Source organism: Dipodomys ordii, unplaced genomic scaffold (assembly GCF_000151885.1).
Source record: "Dipodomys ordii isolate 6190 unplaced genomic scaffold, Dord_2.0 Scaffold63, whole genome shotgun sequence".
NCBI classification, from domain to species: Eukaryota; Metazoa; Chordata; class Mammalia; order Rodentia; family Heteromyidae; genus Dipodomys; species Dipodomys ordii.
The window spans coordinates 1133831-1151831 of record NW_012267279.1 but is presented as its reverse complement, the minus strand read 5'-3'; the positions used below and the strand labels follow the sequence as shown (position 1 = coordinate 1151831).

At 42.8% G+C, this 18001-nt stretch overlaps 1 protein-coding gene across 7 annotated transcripts in view; it reads left to right on the top strand.

Moving 5' to 3' along the window:
- Nucleotides 1–18001, top strand: part of Bcl11a (B-cell CLL/lymphoma 11A (zinc finger protein)) — a 100731-nt gene that overhangs the window by 65553 nt on the left and 17177 nt on the right. The window contains exon 1 of one of the 7 annotated variants that reach the window (XM_013022503.1): nucleotides 2750–3095. The exons of the other annotated variants lie outside the window; for them this stretch is intronic. The gene's annotated coding sequence lies outside the window, so the exon portion shown is untranslated. Of the gene's footprint in view, nucleotides 1–2749; nucleotides 3096–18001 lie in introns of those variants that run through there. 7 annotated transcript variants of the gene reach the window in all.

The following is an 18001-nucleotide window of genomic DNA, read 5'->3' as shown; positions in this document are numbered from 1 at the left end:
CCTTCCTTCCTTCCTTCCTTCCTTCCTTCCTTCCTTCCTTCCTTCCTTCCTTCCTTCCTTCCTTCCTTCCTTCCTTCCCTCCCTCTTTGCTTTTCTGATACCAGAGCTTGAACTAGAGTTTCAAACTTGGGCCTCATGCTTTTTCAGCCTATTTGCTTACAGCTGGTACTCTACCACTTGAGCCATGCCTCTAGCCAGACCTTCTGTTGATTATTTTGGAGGTGAAATCTCATACTTTTCTTCCAGGGCTGGCCTTGAATCATGATTCATTTGATCTCAGCCTCCTGAGTAGCTAGTATTATAGGTATGAGATATCAGTGGTCAGTTCCCAATTTCTTTAACACCTTAGATGGATAGATCTTTAGAAATTATTTCTTAGATATGTATGTGTATATATGCATATGTGCATGTGTGTATGTATTTGTCTAATAATAGTTTCTTGTTCAGTGTTTGACTATATATGTGAATAAAATGGGCTCTAGAATTAGGCTTCTCCTCCCTTGTATGAACTACTACTTTTTTTTGTTGTTGTTGGTCATGGGGCTTGAACTCTGGGCCTGGGCGCTGTCCCTCAGCTCTTCAGCTCAAGGCTAGCGCTCTACCACTTGAACCACAGTACCACTTCCTCTCCCTTGTATGAAAAGGCACAGTTCTCAGCTGGAGGCGGGGAAAGGTGGAGTAGTAGAACTGTGATAGGTTTCAATATGATGTTTGGGAGAGAGAACAAATCACAAGGTCTACCTAACAGAACAAGGACCCAGAGAGCCCATGACAGCCCCTGCAGAACTTCCTGCTTCCAACAGTCATTCAGTCCAAACCCATCTCAGAATATTGATGAGCTTGTCTCTTTTATTCTTGGCTTGATGATAAAACAAAGGTCTTTAAGTAGATACAGAAATGGTTCCCTGAATATACTAAACAGATCTACTTCTTTTGCTCATGAGAGGAGAACCAGAGCCGAAAGTTGGAGAAAAAAAGTCCAGGGGGGGGGAGGGGGGGACGCAGGTGGGAGAGGAAACACTCAAATGAGCAATCTCAGTCCTTATCTTCACGTTGAAAATGAGACTCAAATGTAAGTCTCATGTATTTCCAAGAGGACAAAAGGCTATCTCTTTGGTAAAGGGTATTTCCAGAGGATGTGTAATTGCTGTGTGGCTTTAGGGAGACACTTGCCTTCTCTAGGTTGAGCTCAGCCCATTGTTCACAAGGGGCATGGCTGGTATTTATAGACTATGTGTGACAGTCCCCAGTGAAAGGCAACTTCACTTCTCACCTCAGAATAGCAAGAGTTGTTTCTCATATCTAGGTTGCTGGGACAGCTTCCTAGGAACCTAATATTCAGCAGCTCTGTGACGTTGGATGGACAGTTTTTCTTAAATGAATCGATGAGGGTTTGCTACTGGATCTAGGTTCATTTTTCTTTCATAGTCAGGTTCTAAAAGCTGAGTGATCTGCCCTAATATACAATCATGTTTGTTGGTTTGTATTTTCATTGGCTTAAAGGCACCGAGGGCTTTTCTGGGACTAGAGCCTAGAAGTAGATGGCCAAGCTGGCAGCACAGAATGTCCCAGGAGGCATAGCTGTGCTAGGGTTCGAGGCCCACAGTGGCAGCTTGGAGCGTGTCTATGCCATTCTTCTTTCACCTTGCATACACCTATGACACAGTAAATTCAGGGCTTGTGTGAATGCATAGAGGAGGCTCTGGAATGTCTAACCATGCTCCCCTCTCCCCCGCATCATTGCATATCCCAAACCCGCTTTTGCCAGCCTGGAGTCCTGTTGGTTTGCCAAGACCTCAAGAAGGAAAGACCTGGCGTAGGGAACTTGGCTTTGGTGTGGTGACTCTACTTCAGAGCTCTGGCCACAAGCACTAGTTTGTTTTGCTGGGGTTGTGCCTTATTGTTGGTAGTGGTGGAATAGGCTTTTTGAGGTGGGTGAGTGGAAGGGTCTTGAACTAAGGACCTGGGGACCAGGGCTGGCATTCTACCACTTGAGCCATAGCTTACTTCTGGTTTTTTTTTTTTAGTAGTTAATTGGAGATGAATCTCATGAATCCTGCCCTGACTGGCTTTGAACTATGATCCTCAGATCTCAACTGAGTAGCTAGGATTATAGGTGTGAACAGTCACACCTGGCTTAGACCCCATTCTGAACCAATGCCATAGAGGATTTCTTTGGGGACTGACCTTGATTAAATTGCGGTTTATACACATGCGGTGGTAGACATATCGCTCCTTCCTTCAGCACATCATCTTACACTAAAGCTACTACCAAGTAAGGATTTGCTAATTTTAAGGCTTTAGGTTGATCCGGTGATGAGGACACGAGACCTCAGGCCTAGGTACATGTTTTGCTTGGTTTGTTTATCTCTCCTTCCTCTCTTCCCTTTATTCTGTCCATCCAAGGCTTTCTTCCCTTAAGAAATGTGTGTGAGACATGCTGGCAGAAGATACTTGACCTTAACCTTATCAAGGTGCAGCTCTGACCACCGCAAAGAAAAAAAAAAAGAGGAAAGGAATATTTTAAAAGGATGTAGGAGGACAGTTTCTGTTCCACAATCATTGTTGCTTCAATAAAAGCAGCCTGGTTTATCTGTAAAACTAACTTCCCTTTCTGATGAATGTGTTCATTTCTCATAGCAAAGTACCCTTGGTTGTTTTTGTTTTGTTTATTTTTGGTGGAGGGGGGAGGGGAGTGGAAGTGAGAACAGGTTGATGGTAGGAAGAGGGTACAGGAAAAAGGAGAAGAGGGGAGAGTGAAAAGGCAGAGGGAGGAGAGAGCATAAGAATATGAGCTATTTTCAGCCGAACGTGAGGGCTGACTTCATCAGGCTTCATGGCTGTGGGGAAACAGACTGTGGGACCTTCTTGTAACTTCCTGTGAAACGGCCGTGGCAACTGAGTTCTCTGACACTGTCAGAGTCTGGACAACCCTGCCAGCTCCTGGAAGGGCGACCCAACAACTGTCACAGGCGAAGCATCAAAAGCATGAGCTGTCGATAGTGACCTGCATTTGCAGAAAATCTGAGGGCTTCCTAATTAACGAAGGAGCTCTAAATGAGAGTAACTCGGCTCGACAAGCCCCCTCACACACGGTAAGTGTCAGGATGCAGATAATCATTACATCTAACAAGCTTCTGATTTTCAGCAGAAGCTACCAGACCAACTCACTTATAATGCAGTTCAGTGGCAAGGGGGATGGGAGGGGGGAGAACAGAACCAACCAAGACAGAAAAAAAAAAAAGAAAAAGAAGGAAGGGGAAAAGAAAGAACAAAAAGAAAAGAAATAGGCAGGAAGCAAGAAAAGCAATAGTACTCTAGTGCTTGAGGTGAATGTCGAGAGCCCTTCCCTGAATTCTTTCCTTTGTTGCTAGCTGAAGCATTCTGATACCTCTTCTGTTTTAGATTTTATTTTTTTTACTGTAATCTACATCGTCTAATATACCAGCTCATTCATGTGATGTTTCCTGGAGACGAGCATCCTCTGTGAGTTATTTCTGACCACTGTAACATTCCACAAGGTCTGAATGGTTGAGCATAGTGTGCCAACTTAAATATTACAATCAGAACACATGAGACAGACAACAATTGATTTTGGTTTTACTTAGAGTAGAAAACTAGACTGGGTCTAAAATGAAGAGATGCTCTACCTCAGGACTTGGCTGAAAGCATTCAGTACTTGCCTGTATTCAAGCTTTGTCACCCTGGTTGAGGCTGTTTTACCAAGCAGGGATATTTGAGTCCTGGTTTAATTAAGGCATGATTTAACTAGTTTCTGAAGGCCTGAATGGAGTGGATCAATGGTGTGTCATCTTTTTCTGGGCATTGTCCCCCCATCAATAGAGACCATTTCTCTGCTATAGGTTATACATTAAGGGGTAAAAAGCTGAGAGCCCTGATTATTGGCCAGCATTGGCAGGGATTGTAGCATTAAGGAGCGAGCTTCTGGTGTTGCTTCTTTCTGTATACCCCACTCTGTTCTTATAATTATTCATGGAAAATAAAATAATATAAATCACACTGCCTGATTCTTCTCAAGCATCTCACAAAGTAATCACAGCTGAAGTGCAGGTTTTTTTTTTTTTTTTGCAGTGCCTTTATCAGTAAATCAGATTTCAAGCATTTATCAGCAAAAGTTAGATTTAAGCATCATTCCTGTAAGGTTTGAAAGAAAGAAGATTTGTTTTGGTGGGGACTCTGCCAATCAATGATCTTCCAGCTTGACTCTGCTATCAATTATTGCTGCAATTATTTGTCTAGTTGGATATTTAAAATGTCATCAGAAAGAGATGATTACATATTCCAGAAAGCTAGGCACTGTATAATCAGATGAACTGAATCCAGTTAAATGTAGTGTGGGACCAACCTGTCCTTCAAAGTAGAATTCTTGAGCTACCACAGAAGCAGCAGCCTTCTGCCCTGCTTTCAGGAAGCTGATCTTAACCTTGGGATGGAGTGTGCTGTTGGGGTCGGGCAGTACTCAATTATGGGAACTTTCCAAGTCTGAAAATGGAATTGCTCCTTCAGAGACATGAGAAGTGCATTTTGGTTATCTCGTTCAATTCATCTGCAAATCTATAAATAAGCTGTCCCTCTATTCTTCTTGCTTCCTGTGGATTTAAATGCCAAACCTTGATTTGTGGCAAACTTGTCACATGCCCCTTTCCCACTCTATGCCTGGTGCCCAGGAACTAAGCAGTGGCGTGGAAATTACAACTGTTTGGAAGCCAAGAAAAAGCTCCATTTCTCACTTTTCTCCAGTTCCGGATATTCTCGGCCCTGCTCCATCTCTCAGCCTCCTCCCCACACACCTCCTCCACTGCACACCCTCCTTCTGTCCGCTCCATGAACAGGAAACAAAAATGCAGTTCCAACTTTTTATTTTTATTTTTTTTTAATGGAGGAAGAGAAACCACAACCGGAACAAACAACAACAACAACAAAATCTCCAAACCACTCAGATAACATGGCCCTAATTGGACTGAGCATGTGAAAATCCCCCTTTACTAAGTCTGTCTCTTTCTGTGAGTCTCAAGTGTCCCTGAAGCTGGATGTCAGATCCAGAGGTGACAACCATGCCCTCAGCTGAAGATCATCAGTTCACCCCCATCTTTCTGATCAAGGTTAGATAGAACTGACCAGATGTTGCCGGGAAGGTCTCTAGATCCCAGTGTTTTCCCTCAAGAATCTTCTGTGGGAGCTGTCTGTTTGTGGCATTTCTCAGTTCATTATCCACAGAGATCACTCTTATCACACCAGGGCACACTGGTGGTCCCAAGTTTCCCCCCACTATTTTACAAAATGTATTAGGAGTCTATTAATCTCATCTTGGGGGAGGAAGAGAAGAAGATAAAGGCTTTGAACATACTTGAGACCTGGGTTGTGTGTGTCAAAGAATATGGCAGAGAGAAAAATAAGAAGGGTCGAGTGCCAAAAAGAAATGACTTGACAAACCATGAGCCATCAAAATGGAGAAAACACACTTGTGAGGGACCAGTAATGGTCAAGCTTGCCACCTGTCTCATTTCCTGTTTTACTAGCTGTGTTTTGAGACATCCTCCCTTCCCCAGCTTATGGCTTGGGTGGCCTCAGTTGCAGCCCCAGAGACCACAGGGCCAGCTTGATCTCATACCCTATTTGGGGCAGAAATTACTTTGACCCTTGAAAGTATGTTTATATGGTTGTGGTGAGTGAGATATAGTGTGTGGAAACTACAAGACAGAGGTGTGAAAGGCTCGGCTTAGCATTTAGGAGACAGAGGTAAGGCATTAGATTCTGAATGTTTTTACTTTTTCTGGGATTCTTGCTCTGCTTTGGCTTTTACAAAAGTGGATGCACATGTTTTTCTGTTCATATGTTCTAGCATGTCCAGAGCAGAGGTGTGGCTGGCGTAGCATAGGTGTGGGCCTAGGGAGAAAGGAATCTTGCCAAAGGGGTCTCCCATGATAGAGCAGTGTTTTCCATTCCAGGCCCCTTGGCAGTCATTTAACTGGGCAGCCCCGACCTCCCAGCGCATACCCTGGCTTTGTGTGTTTTCTTTCCGAGGCTGGCTGTACTTTGTCACCACCAGGCTGTGCCAGGATCTGGAGCAACTTGAGTGACAAGGTGTAGGCTTCTGCAGGTGTTCTACCTGCATCTGAGGCAGGGTGAGGGCATCCAGCCAGCCTTTAATGCACTTTCCACGGTCAGCTTCCTGCCCTTATTTTTAAAAAAGCTCCTTTAGTGGAGTGAACTCCTTTAGTGGAGTGAAACTATTTAGTCCTATTTAGTCCAAACAGGGCTGTTTGATTGTGCATGGTTTAGACTGTGCATGGTTTCAACTTTGGGGGCAAAAAGGTGGGGGTGCAGATAAGAGATGAGAATAGAAAAAAAAAGACATATGGAGGATTGCTTTAAAAAATGAGAGGGGGAGAGGAAAGTGACCCAGACTAGTAATTGGGAGGAATCTATCAAAGACTTAAGGAAATTTGACATCGATTGGGCTCTTCTGTATAATTATACAGCATTTGAAAAGTGAATTATTAACCTGATTGTCCATAACAACCACTGAATAAATATACAATTACAGATTGCCAAAATCGTATAGTGAACTGATGGGGCAGCAGCCACTTCCAAGGGGCTGTAATCATTTCCTGGTTCAAGGCTGACCGGGAGGCTCCTTGGTAAGTGAATCATTGACTAGGGAGACCTCTCTGCCTTCAGGGAAGAAAGGTTTCCCCTCTGTCAACTGCTTATTCTGTGTCTGGGTCAGTCTAGCTGCTGGTTTAGAATACCTTGCCAACAGGAAGAGAAGTCCATAGCATAGTGCTGGATTTCTAAGTGTTTACCTCTGGCCATCAGAGGTAGACAGTATAGTTGTGGTTATCAGAAGTCTTGAACTTTTGCTTGGGAACCAATAGTAGACACTAGCTGATGACACCGTGATCTAAGAGACATGTGGGAGCAAGGGGTGGGGGGCCAGAACTAAAAAAAAGCAAATCCTTTACAGTTCCTTAAATCGTCTAACCATTGGCCTTCATTGTCTCCAGCTCCAGGACTTTGGGTAGGCTCCCACTCTGGGTTTGTCGGTGGGGGCAGGAGTGGGAGTGGGGCCTCTCCTGGGGAAGTCCACACACAGCCCGTTCCACGCTGGAGGAGCCGCCAGAGTGAGCCAAGAGCCGCAGGCCATAAATGCAAAGTCTGATTTAACAAAAGCGGCTTTTGAGTGAGAAAGCTGAGTGGAGTTGTCCCAACCTGTCAACTTCACATTTCTTTCCTCCTCTCCATAAATCAAAAAACGGTTGGTGGAAGGGAAGGGATAGAAGCATTTCATTTTCAGATTTTTTTTTTGTAAGAAAATAAAATCAAATCAAAAGAACCTGTCCCACGCTGATACCTTACATGCCAGGTTTGAGCCTGAGGCAAATTTTTGTGGCCATGTAATAAGCCTTTTTAAAATGGTGACAGACCCTTGACTCTTTGCCTTGAATTACATTGATAAAAGACATTTTATTGCGTTAGAGCTGGGGCAGGAGTACAGGACGGTTCTTGCCTGGTCGGCCTCTTTGAAACCGCTGTCCACACTCCCCACTGGCTGACAGGGATTGAGCGCCATGGCGGCAGAGATCTGTGGACTGGTGACAGATCTAGGGACTTTCTACCCAGCAGTTGAACGCTGAGGCTCTGGAAGCAAAAGGATTCCATCCCAAGGGGCTTGTTAAGGGAGAGTGGAGTCTTTGACATTCCTAGTAAACCTGAGAGATCTTGACATAGGTGGCCTCAAGTCAGACTCCCGGATAGGACTACATGGGATTTGAGGGTTTCTGGAATGCTAGACCTCTCAGGCCATATTCCTCTACCAGACTCAGAGATGATTTAAAAAAGAAGAAGACTCTTTGATGCTTGTTGATGGCCCCATTGCCCCAAGAGGTCAGGTCTCCACCAAGGAAACCCAGAATGGACCTATCTCATGGATAGAAAAGAGTTGACCATGCTGCATCCCTGGCTTGAGAGTTTGGAGTCATCTGGGACCCTGGGATGCTACTTCCCATTGTACTGGCAGAGTTTATAAGTCCTAGAACAGTCATAGCACCCACATGTGGATTGGGACTAAAAATGCTTGCAGATTGTATCTATGGACATGTCTTTCTTGTTCCAGGAACTCTGTCCAGATTGGTGGGTGATATAAATGAAGGATTTGAAATTGGACAAAAAGCCAAGAAACTATGCCTGTCTGTTGTTCTGTTGAACTCTGTCACAGAGATTAGGGCTGCTGAGTGCCTGGGAGGCGAGAAGGTGCTCAGGGACTGGAGATGTAGCAGTTGCTGCCTATCCCTGTCAGAGGCCTGTTTTGGAAAGAAGGACTCTGTCAAGGGACAAGGTCTGGCCTCGAAGCATCAGAACCTCCTTGATTCAACCTCACCTCAGGCGAGAGGGCAGCCTAGTTTTGTTCCTGAAGAAATGTCAGAGCCTGACCTGCTAGACCTTTTTTTTTTTTTTTTTTGAGCGTTGAAGCCTTAAATTAGTTCTCATAATTCCCTAGTAGTTCTGTGTTAACCATAGAACATAATAGGTTTTTAATTCTGGAGAATGGCCAGTTCTAATTCTAAGAATCCCCTGGCCAAGAAGGTCACTAAGTAGTAAAACCATTGTCTGTGTTTCCCCATTTTCTCTGAACTACACACACACACACACACACACACACACACACACACCACATTATAGTCTCAGAAGATCAAGTGATTGCCTCTAATTGGCCGTGATAGCAGTCTTCTCTGGCCCTTCTTGGGAGCTAAGGTGATGAGGAGTGAAAGAGGTCTCTGAGTAGTTGGGTTGAGCTCTGCCATCCAGCCTTGCTCTTACCACTTGCAGCAGGACAATTCTAAGGACTACCATCTCCTCCCTGGCAAGGGGAAAGGATATAAAGCCTCCCATAAAGGCCAGGAGATGGGCTTTGAGAAGGGCAAGCCTTGGGAGCAGGATATTCTTTGGACCTGTTGGCAGTGGAAGAAACCTGCTTGAGACTTCTTAGGGCTGCTCATTCTTCTGACCCTCATTATCCATTGAAGGATTGCCCAGATTGTGAATGGAAACTCCTCAGCTATATGGGTTACCTGTCTGCCCCTGTTCTTATCTCCTATCCATATTTCCCTCAGCTTCAGTAAGTGTCCAAAATCGTAAGGGTCATCCTTCTTGTAAGTTTAGTTTTTCTTTTAGCTTATTTCATATTTTCCTGAAGATTGTTCAAAATGGTGATACAGAAGTATAAATAGCATTTGTTATGAGTTAATACAGATAAAAAGGCTAGTGTTGGCCCCTTCAATTTGGGAGTTGTGTGTTCTGCTGGCTTTGATTGACAAACTCTTCATTGCTCTGGCAGGTGTTATCAGAACATAATGTTTGTTAAGCAAATGGTCATTCATTCTTCATGGATTCATCTTCATAGCCCAGACTTCCACCTTCTTTTGGCATCTACTATTTACCTGGGCGATTTCCTATTCCCCCCTTTTTAATTTCTTGGGGAGAGTCTTCGAACTTGTTTGTGTGAGGCCGGATGATGTGGGTGTCCTAAACATGTTCAAGGAAACTTCTTTTACTATTCACCTCTTTTTGCACTCACAGAGACACTGCCTTCAGTTGTACCCCACTTTCAAAAAGCCCAATAAACACCAAAACTTCATCAATAGACACTGATAAATTAGAGGGTGCTTTTTCACATTACAGAAAGATTGTTAACTTTTCAAAAGGTTTCGCCACAGGGTTCCTTTAATAGTGAGTTCCCCCACTGAATTTAAAGTGTTTGTTTACAGATCATTAACTGCTTGACAGTGAGGATGTTGGGGGAGGGGAGGGACAGACTTAAAAGGTAACATGTTAGAAGCCTTGCCAATTTTTGGTGAGCCAGGGAGGATGACGAAACCTCTCTGAAGTTATGTCAGTTAGCAAATGTGTTTCAGTTAACAGAAATTTCTTTTACACCACGGGCTTTTCAGGAACGCTCCAAGCTGATTGAAGGCAGGGACTACAGTTTCTTGGGGTTTGCCACCTAGGTTAGAAGATGTAGCTGGGGAGAAAACTCGGGTTTCTTAGAGTCCTGTATGTGCTTTCGTGGGCAGTGGTGCCAGTCTCTGACAGAAGGCTGAGCTTTGCCACTGGCCTTCTGGCAAGAGCTGCAAAGACCTTTTCCCTTGACATTTAGCCTGGGTGTGTGGGAAGTTTCTTCCTGGTTCTCTGACCTTCAGTCTCATTGGCTTAGGACTTACCTGATTTCCTTCTTGAAACTCAGGCAGGTGAACTTTATAGATCTAGGCCCTAAGAAGTTGAAATCCACCATCAGGCTCATTGTCACAGTCTACAGTTAGTACAGCTATCAATCCTGGCCTGGCATCCCTTGTAATCTGCCCATCCCCAACAGCTTCTAGCATGGGCCAAGGAGGTTTGGCCTGGCCTAGGAACTGGGGAGAGGTCACCCACTTGATCCAGCTTTCTCTTTTAAAGTAGAACAGACTTAAGGCCAGAAAGGGCCTCAGATTTACTCACACTGAGACTAGCTGGTCTGGCAGAGCTGGTTGGGACTGAAAACCCAAAGTTCTTGTCTTTGCTTCAGGAAGGAAAGAATCTGAGGAGGGGGAGTGATGAGATTTATTGCATGGGCAATGGTATCATTAAAACTGGTTTCCAAGTTTCCCCAAACAAGATGAAAAATATCTCTGAAATACACACACACACACACACACTCTTCAAATAAGGTTCAGAACTAAGTAAGGTTCCCCACCATTCCTACCACCTCCCTTGGCTTTGAAGAGAAGAAAGGGGGAAATTTGGAGGGAAGATCAAGCTGATGATAGAAAAGACAAAGCAGTGTAGGAAAATCTCAACATTTCTCACCCAGTCATTTGTTGAAAATGTTTTAGCAAGAACAAGCCCATCTTAAACTGGCAGTGATACATCTGAAATAGATTATTTAAGTCAGGGAGGCAGTATTGCAAAGAAGAACATGGCTATCAACACTTGTTTGTCTGACTCAGAGGAATAAAACAGTGGATTCTGCCTTAGCAGACCACCCACCACACAACAGGGGAAGGAAAATCAAGGGGGGGGGTGGGCAAAAAAAAAACAGGACAGATGATTTTTGCAATAGTCCACATGGCTGTGTTGCTTATTTTAAGAAATGTGGTATTTGAAAATATGAACTTGTAAAAGCTAAAGACTTCATAAAAATCCCCAGAGGACTTACTTAGATGACCACAGTCACTGCTTTCAACTGGCTAGATGTCTGTACAATACTTGATTTGAATATAATTGCCTGTTGAGACCCCTTTACTCTGAACTCTGGGCTTTGCTTCTCTCTGAGAAGCATCCATACTGCTTTTTCTTTCTGTCTAGAAAGCTTTCCTCTTAGCTCTCCAAGTTTAGCTCATTAGTGACCTCCTTCCTGAGGTCTCTGTCCTCCATTCAAAAGGTGAGCGTAGTCAATTCTGTATTCAGGATTCAACCAACCTTGAATTGAAAATATTTCTCAAATATTTCTGAAACATGTACAGACATTTTCTTGTCATTATTTCCTGAACAATACAATGGTTTACTTACTTAAACATTTGCCTTGCTTTATATACTGTGAGTCATGATGTAGAGATGATTCAAGAATATACTGCTGTGCATGAAGGACTTGAGCATCTGTAGACTTGGGTATGTGAGGGGGGTCCTGAAACTCCCCACAGATATCAAGGACTCACTGTAATTGTTTTTCCTTTGGATTTCCACAGTGCCTTTCTTACAACCCATTTTCTGTGCTGGAATAGGGTAATTTCTGTCCAGCCTTATCTGTCCAGCCTTATGCACAATGACTGGACCATTGTTTTGGGTACTGTAGGTTTTCAGTAAATATTTGTTGAATGAATGCATGGAAGAAATTGAATGAAGGGAATTTGTCCTGGGAGAACACACACACACACACACACACACACACACACACACACACACACACACATTTTTTTAAAGACTTTTTTTTTATTGTGAAAATACTGTAAAGAGGGGTTACAATTACATGGGCAAGATAATGAGTACATTTCTTATCAAGCATTGTAGCCTCCTCCTTCGTTTCCCCTTCCCATCCCTTCCCATCCTCCCCCGCCCCCCCCAATCCTCCTCCACCCCACACCAAAGTTTGTTTTCGACATAACGACTTATATATCTCATTGTTGCAATGGGTCCACCTGTATCCCTATTTAAATGATTTGTTTTTCCCCTTCCCCTCCACAAATTATACCGACATCAAATACAATGAAAGTAGGGGTTATGCTGTGGGGGGAGGGACATACAAAGCAACAAAGAAATCATCTTATAAATGTGTTAGAAACAATCTCATGAAAGAAAAAATATTTGAATACATATCTTAGGGTTCATTTCCCTAACATCACCTTATCTGACCTTTTCTGCCCTAGACATACACTAGTTATTGCAAATAAGGGAAACCATGGGACCTATGTTTCTTTGGGCCTGGCTTACTTCACTTAATATAATTTTTTTTCCAAGTCTTTCCGTTTCCTAACAAATGGGGCAATGTCATTCTTTCTGATGGAGGCACAGAATTCCATTGTGTATATATACCACATTTTCTTGATCCATTCATCTACTGAGGGGCATCTGGGTTGGTTCCATATCTTAGCTATAGTAAATAATGCTTCAATAAACATAGTTGTGCTAGTAGCTTTAGTGTGGTCTTGTTTGTGATCATTTGGGTAAATGCCCAAAAGTGGGATTGCTGGGTCATAGGGGAGCTCTATGTGGAGTCTTTTGAGGAACCTCCATACTGCTTTCCAAAGACACACACACATTTTTGAATAGCAAGGTACATGGTTAAACAGAAAACAACCACAAAAATTGGCCAAAGACAATATATCTTGTTGTGCAGCTGCCATTCTAGTCTACATGATAAGTCCTCACCATTCTAAGGCAAACGCTTAAAGTGTAATAAAAATTTATCTAATTCACAATCAAGTAAAAATACTTTGGGCCCAGAGCCAAAAAATATTATTGGAGTGAACTTTTTTCAACACCCTAAATTTAACCAGCTGGAATTCTTTTTTTAAGTACCATCCTATTCAACCTTTTGAAATGAAGGATTTGCCTTTTAGTGGGAAATCTGCATTTCAACACAAGATGGAACACAATGTCTTTGGTTTAGTTATTCTTCAGAAAAGCAAGCTTTTCTTTCTTTCTTTTTTTTGAATTATATGCTTTGCTTATGTTAAAGACACAGATTGCACAAAATTTTGTTTAGGCCTGACAGATTGGTGGCTTGTAATTTTTGCATTTTTATAGATAAAGGGGCATGAAAGATGTCATTTCTCCCCCTTCCCTTGTCAAGAGAAGCCCTAGAATGAGAACTCTTAAAAGGTGAACTTAGTATCCTGTTTGAATAATCATAGTTCTGAGAGATATGTGCATGTACGTGTGTGTGTATGTGTGTGTATGTGCGTGTATGTATGTGTATGTGGCAGGCACTTAAATGAGTGACTGAAATAATTAAAATCACTGGTAAACTACCAAGAAATATAAAGATAGTGAGCAAGTTTCAGCAAAGAAATGCTGGAATATGGTGGTATGGTATCTAGAATCCTTGCTTCTGTTTTTGAAGAAAATTTTCTTTCCTTCCTTCCTTTCTTCCTTCCTCCTTCCTTCCTTCCTTCTATTTCTTTTTCATTATTGGTGATCAAATCTAGGGCTTTGTGTATGATAGGCAAACGGTCATGGAGCTGTATCCTCAGCTTTTGTTTTCTGAGACAGACCTTGTTGTATAGCTCAAGCCGGCCTTAAACTTGAGATCCTTCCCATCCCTCCCTTCCTGAGTGCTGAGATTTCAGGTATGTGCCACCACACAAGGCTAGAATGTATTTTTTAAAATAGCATTTCTATTTGACAAAACCTTAGGTAGTATAAAAAAATAAAAGCAAAGAAGGAAAAAAAATGGTCATATAAATGCTCCTTTCTAGAACAAAAGAGAATGTGATTTTGACAATTATCAGAAGGTTAATTAGGAATTCTATTCTCATTGACAAAACTGGCACATTTTCAGTCCGGATTGACATAACTCAAGACACAGGCATGGCTAATGTTTGCTCTAGAATACTCTGAGATAAGTCAGAAGCTCTCAGAGGAGTGCTGGTAGCCAAGGAAGCCAAGGTAAACGCAGGGTCAAGGGCTCAAAGTGGCTGACCACAAAGGACATTTCAGAGGATTTGCTTTCCAGTTAGATAAAGAAGCTTCTAGACTAGCTGCCCTGTTGTTATTTGGGTGGCTTGAATCCAGTGACTGGATTTGGAGCTGGAATTGGTTCCTTTAAGGAACTTCACATGCAGGAAACATTTTTAAATGTAGTCTAGAAGGTGCCTAATTGGAAGAGGAGGGTGGTAGTTTGAAAACTATGGAGCTGGAAGGGACTGTATATACCCTTCATTTGTACTGTCCTGGTGACTTGCCATCCATTCTCTTCTTTAAGGTCCAAAATGAGGACAAGGTTAAAGAGTCATAAGATAATCCCATTTGTGGACACATAATCTAAACATGTACATTTATATATGTATGTATATGTATATTTAACATATGTAAGTAGATATATCTGTGTACATCACAGATTTATGCTTAAGATTTTAGTGAGCAGTAAACTATATATGCCTATGGAAAGGCCCAGTTTTTTGTTTATTTATTTTTGATGGTAGGGATCAAATCCCAGGTCTCAAAAATGCCAGGCAAGTACTTTTCCACTGGGCTACATCCTCAGCCCCTTGCTCTAGGATTTTTATACTTGATTAAAAACTGAGCTTCAAAGCAGTCATTAGTGTGTTGGCAACAACGCTTTGTGCCTCATTGTTTCGGCACACTGGGAGACAAGCAGTATCACTTGCTGCCTATTAGACACTCATGTAGCTGTATTAGACAGCTAATGATTAGTTGCAGAAACAGCAGGTTAACCGTTAAGGAATCTTTGAGGTGTTCTTGTGGAAGCCAAAATCTTGATTTAATGATCTTAAATTCTGGGATATCCCAATGTGTCCAAAGTTTTGGTACCCAATGTTTATAGAAATGTAAAGTAACCCATGTATAACATGAACTCAAACCCCTTCCTGATTCGGTGCAGAGCTTTCATGAGATCTGAAAAGTAAGAGTCACTCTTTTATTATGCAGCCATAAAGAAACTTTGTAAGTTAATAATGCACAAGGCTTTCCTGACACCCCCACGTGCACTTATGTCTAAAGAGATCTTTCTGAAACAGGGCAGGTGGAATTACCTTCAGTTGAGGAAGCACAGGCATTTGGAAGGACTGATTCAGATGTTGGCAACATGTTAGATTTGAGAGCCCAATTTATACTCTCTGCAGCATGCTACAGCTGCAGGCGTCAACCTTTTAGCTTGTAGAGAAGCAGTGACTGTATGCCTGCCTGACATTAGCTAGTTTGGATGTTGTCTCTAGTCCATGAGTCTGAATTGCTAATTGTGAAAGCTTTCTTTCTCTAATTGTTTTGCAGCCGTGCTCATTCTCCTGCCTTGGGTGTGCACTCTTTTTCAGGGGTGTAAAGGTTCAATCTTTCAAGCCATAATCAATCTCCAAAGAGACACTGCATTCCTCATTCTCCCAATAGTAATTGGTGCTAAGAGGGCTTCCTGTTGGATCATGAGTCTGCACCTGTTCCCTGTCTGTGTCAGTGATGGGCAGATGGCAGGCAGAAGATGGAATGTGGCAGGGAGGGAGCTGAGCCTTATTATCCCAGTCCTCAAGGAAGTGGGTCCTGGCAGAGGGATGGCAGCCCCATCACCCATGACTCTCTGCCCAGGGAACATCAAAGTTTCCAGCTTTCTTACCTACCCTTACTTGATTGTATATCATACTACCTACAAGATGTATTTAAGACAGACTGCTACTCCCTGACCTACCTGCAGTTTTTGACTCATTATCTATAGTAGGGCCTAAGATTTTGTGTTTCCAACCAACTCCCAGATGATGCTGGTCTTGGCCTGGGTCCATCTTTTGGGAACCACTTCTCTGAGAGTACCAACAAAGAAATAAAGAATCCATATAGCTGTAGAGACCACCACTTCTCAGCCAGTGATTGAACCTATCTCTTCCTTTCTGTTTCTCTCTTTCTCTCTCCTTCCCTCTCTCTCATTCTATGTCAGTGTTAGGGCTTGAACTCAGGGCCTGGGCACTGTCCTAAAGGCTTCTACCACTTGAGCTACAACTCCACTTCCAACTTTTTTGGTGGTTAATGAGAGATAAGAATCACATGGACTTTCTTGCCCAGGCTGGCTTTGAACTGCAATCCTCAGATCTCCACCTCCTCAGTAGTTAGGATTACAGAGTGAGCCATAGCACCTGGATCTGAGCTACTCTCTGCAGAGAGAACAGAAACAATAGGAAGAAAAGCAGCCCTTATCCACAACCATTTTTTTTCCGTCTCAGCTCAGAAAAGTAGAGCTGCTCCTCGAGTTTGATGCTCAGAAGCATTAATTGTGATACTTTGCCTAAGCTGTGATGAAATAATTGAAGGCATCATAGCAAGAAGTTAAACCCTAGGGAAACTATTAACAATTTAGCATTTCTAGTTCTTGTGGGAATGTCGATTCTTCTTAGCAAGGAGAATATTAGGGATATGTTTAGTAGAAGTGACAGAATCAGTCGGGTTCCCAATTGGCTGGGCTTTGACCCTTTTTCTGGAGGAAGAGAAATGCAGTCTTCCCCTTTCTCTCCCCCCTTTCCCCCCCCAACCCTCCCCAATCTTTGTCACAAAGATCAAGTGTACTTTTTTTTTTTTTAAGCAATTGATAGCAGTTCTGCTCAGCTCAGGAAGTATAGATAGAGGACAAAACCATGAAGATGAAGCCAGGAGGTTTTGGATGCAGAACTGGCACTGTTTTCTTGTTGTTAAGTGGGAACTTTTGAAATCCTCCCTCCATGTGGCTGCGCCAGACTGGACTCTTCCCTAGAAGGTTGTCTGCCTAGTAGGTGGGTAGGAAGAGAACCTTCTTTATTGGCACTTCTTGGGCAGTAAAGACCACAGAAGGAATAGCAGAGAGGAGGAGTCAGGTGTCCCAGGGAAGAACATAGAGTTGAGAAACTAACTCGGGTCTTCCTTTTGTGATTCATCATCTACTTGGCCATGGACCAATCATTAATTTCAAGGCCCCACTTTTCCTATCTGTAAAATTAAGATATAAACTTGGTAATTCCTAAGGATTTTTACAACTCAAAAAGAAAACCCCAAATAAACTATGATGCTAGATATGCAGATGTTCTGGTCACTGAAACTTCACCATTGTCTTGTGGATCTGGGCTGCTGTTCTGAGCTGTTTGTTTTGTGGTAACAGCTCAGTAAATTAGTTGACCAACAGCACATACTGAAAGTGGCTAAGACAGATCCAGCTAGCAGTTCCTTCCCCCTTCTTGCTGAAGTCCTCTTCCATTTCTGAAAGCACCCCAGGGTCTCTTCTCAGAGTAAGTGGCAAGGGGTAAGGAGTTTGAAATTAGACTCCCCCCAGGCAAGTATACAAGGGCCTTGTTGCTTTTGGGGGTGGGGGGAGGACGGTCCCAGGAATACCTGAGTTGTGTGGCTTCTCGAAGAAAAGAATTTCAGTCTTGGCAACAAATAAACTTGCTGAGACAGGAACAGGTATAGAAGTCGACTCTCAGGTTTCTCCTTAAAAACTAGGACTAAACCTGTAGTTGATTTTTATCCCCAGCCCTGAATTCATTTAATATAAACCATCAAAAGCAGACATACTTAATTTTTGAGGCCAGTCTTCTTACTTCTGTTGGTTCATTCAGTGGTTTTATATTTTTCTGGGGTCAGAGAGAAGGAAATATCTCCATAACTGGTCTCAGGCTGGGTTGAACTGCCTTTTTTTTTTTTTTCTTCCCTGCTTCCCCTGATTAATACAAACTCCAAACCTCTAGAACACATGGGATGTTTTCTACTCCATCTGTCCTCTGTTCCATCTCAGGGGTGATGTCTCCCTGGTTAGTTA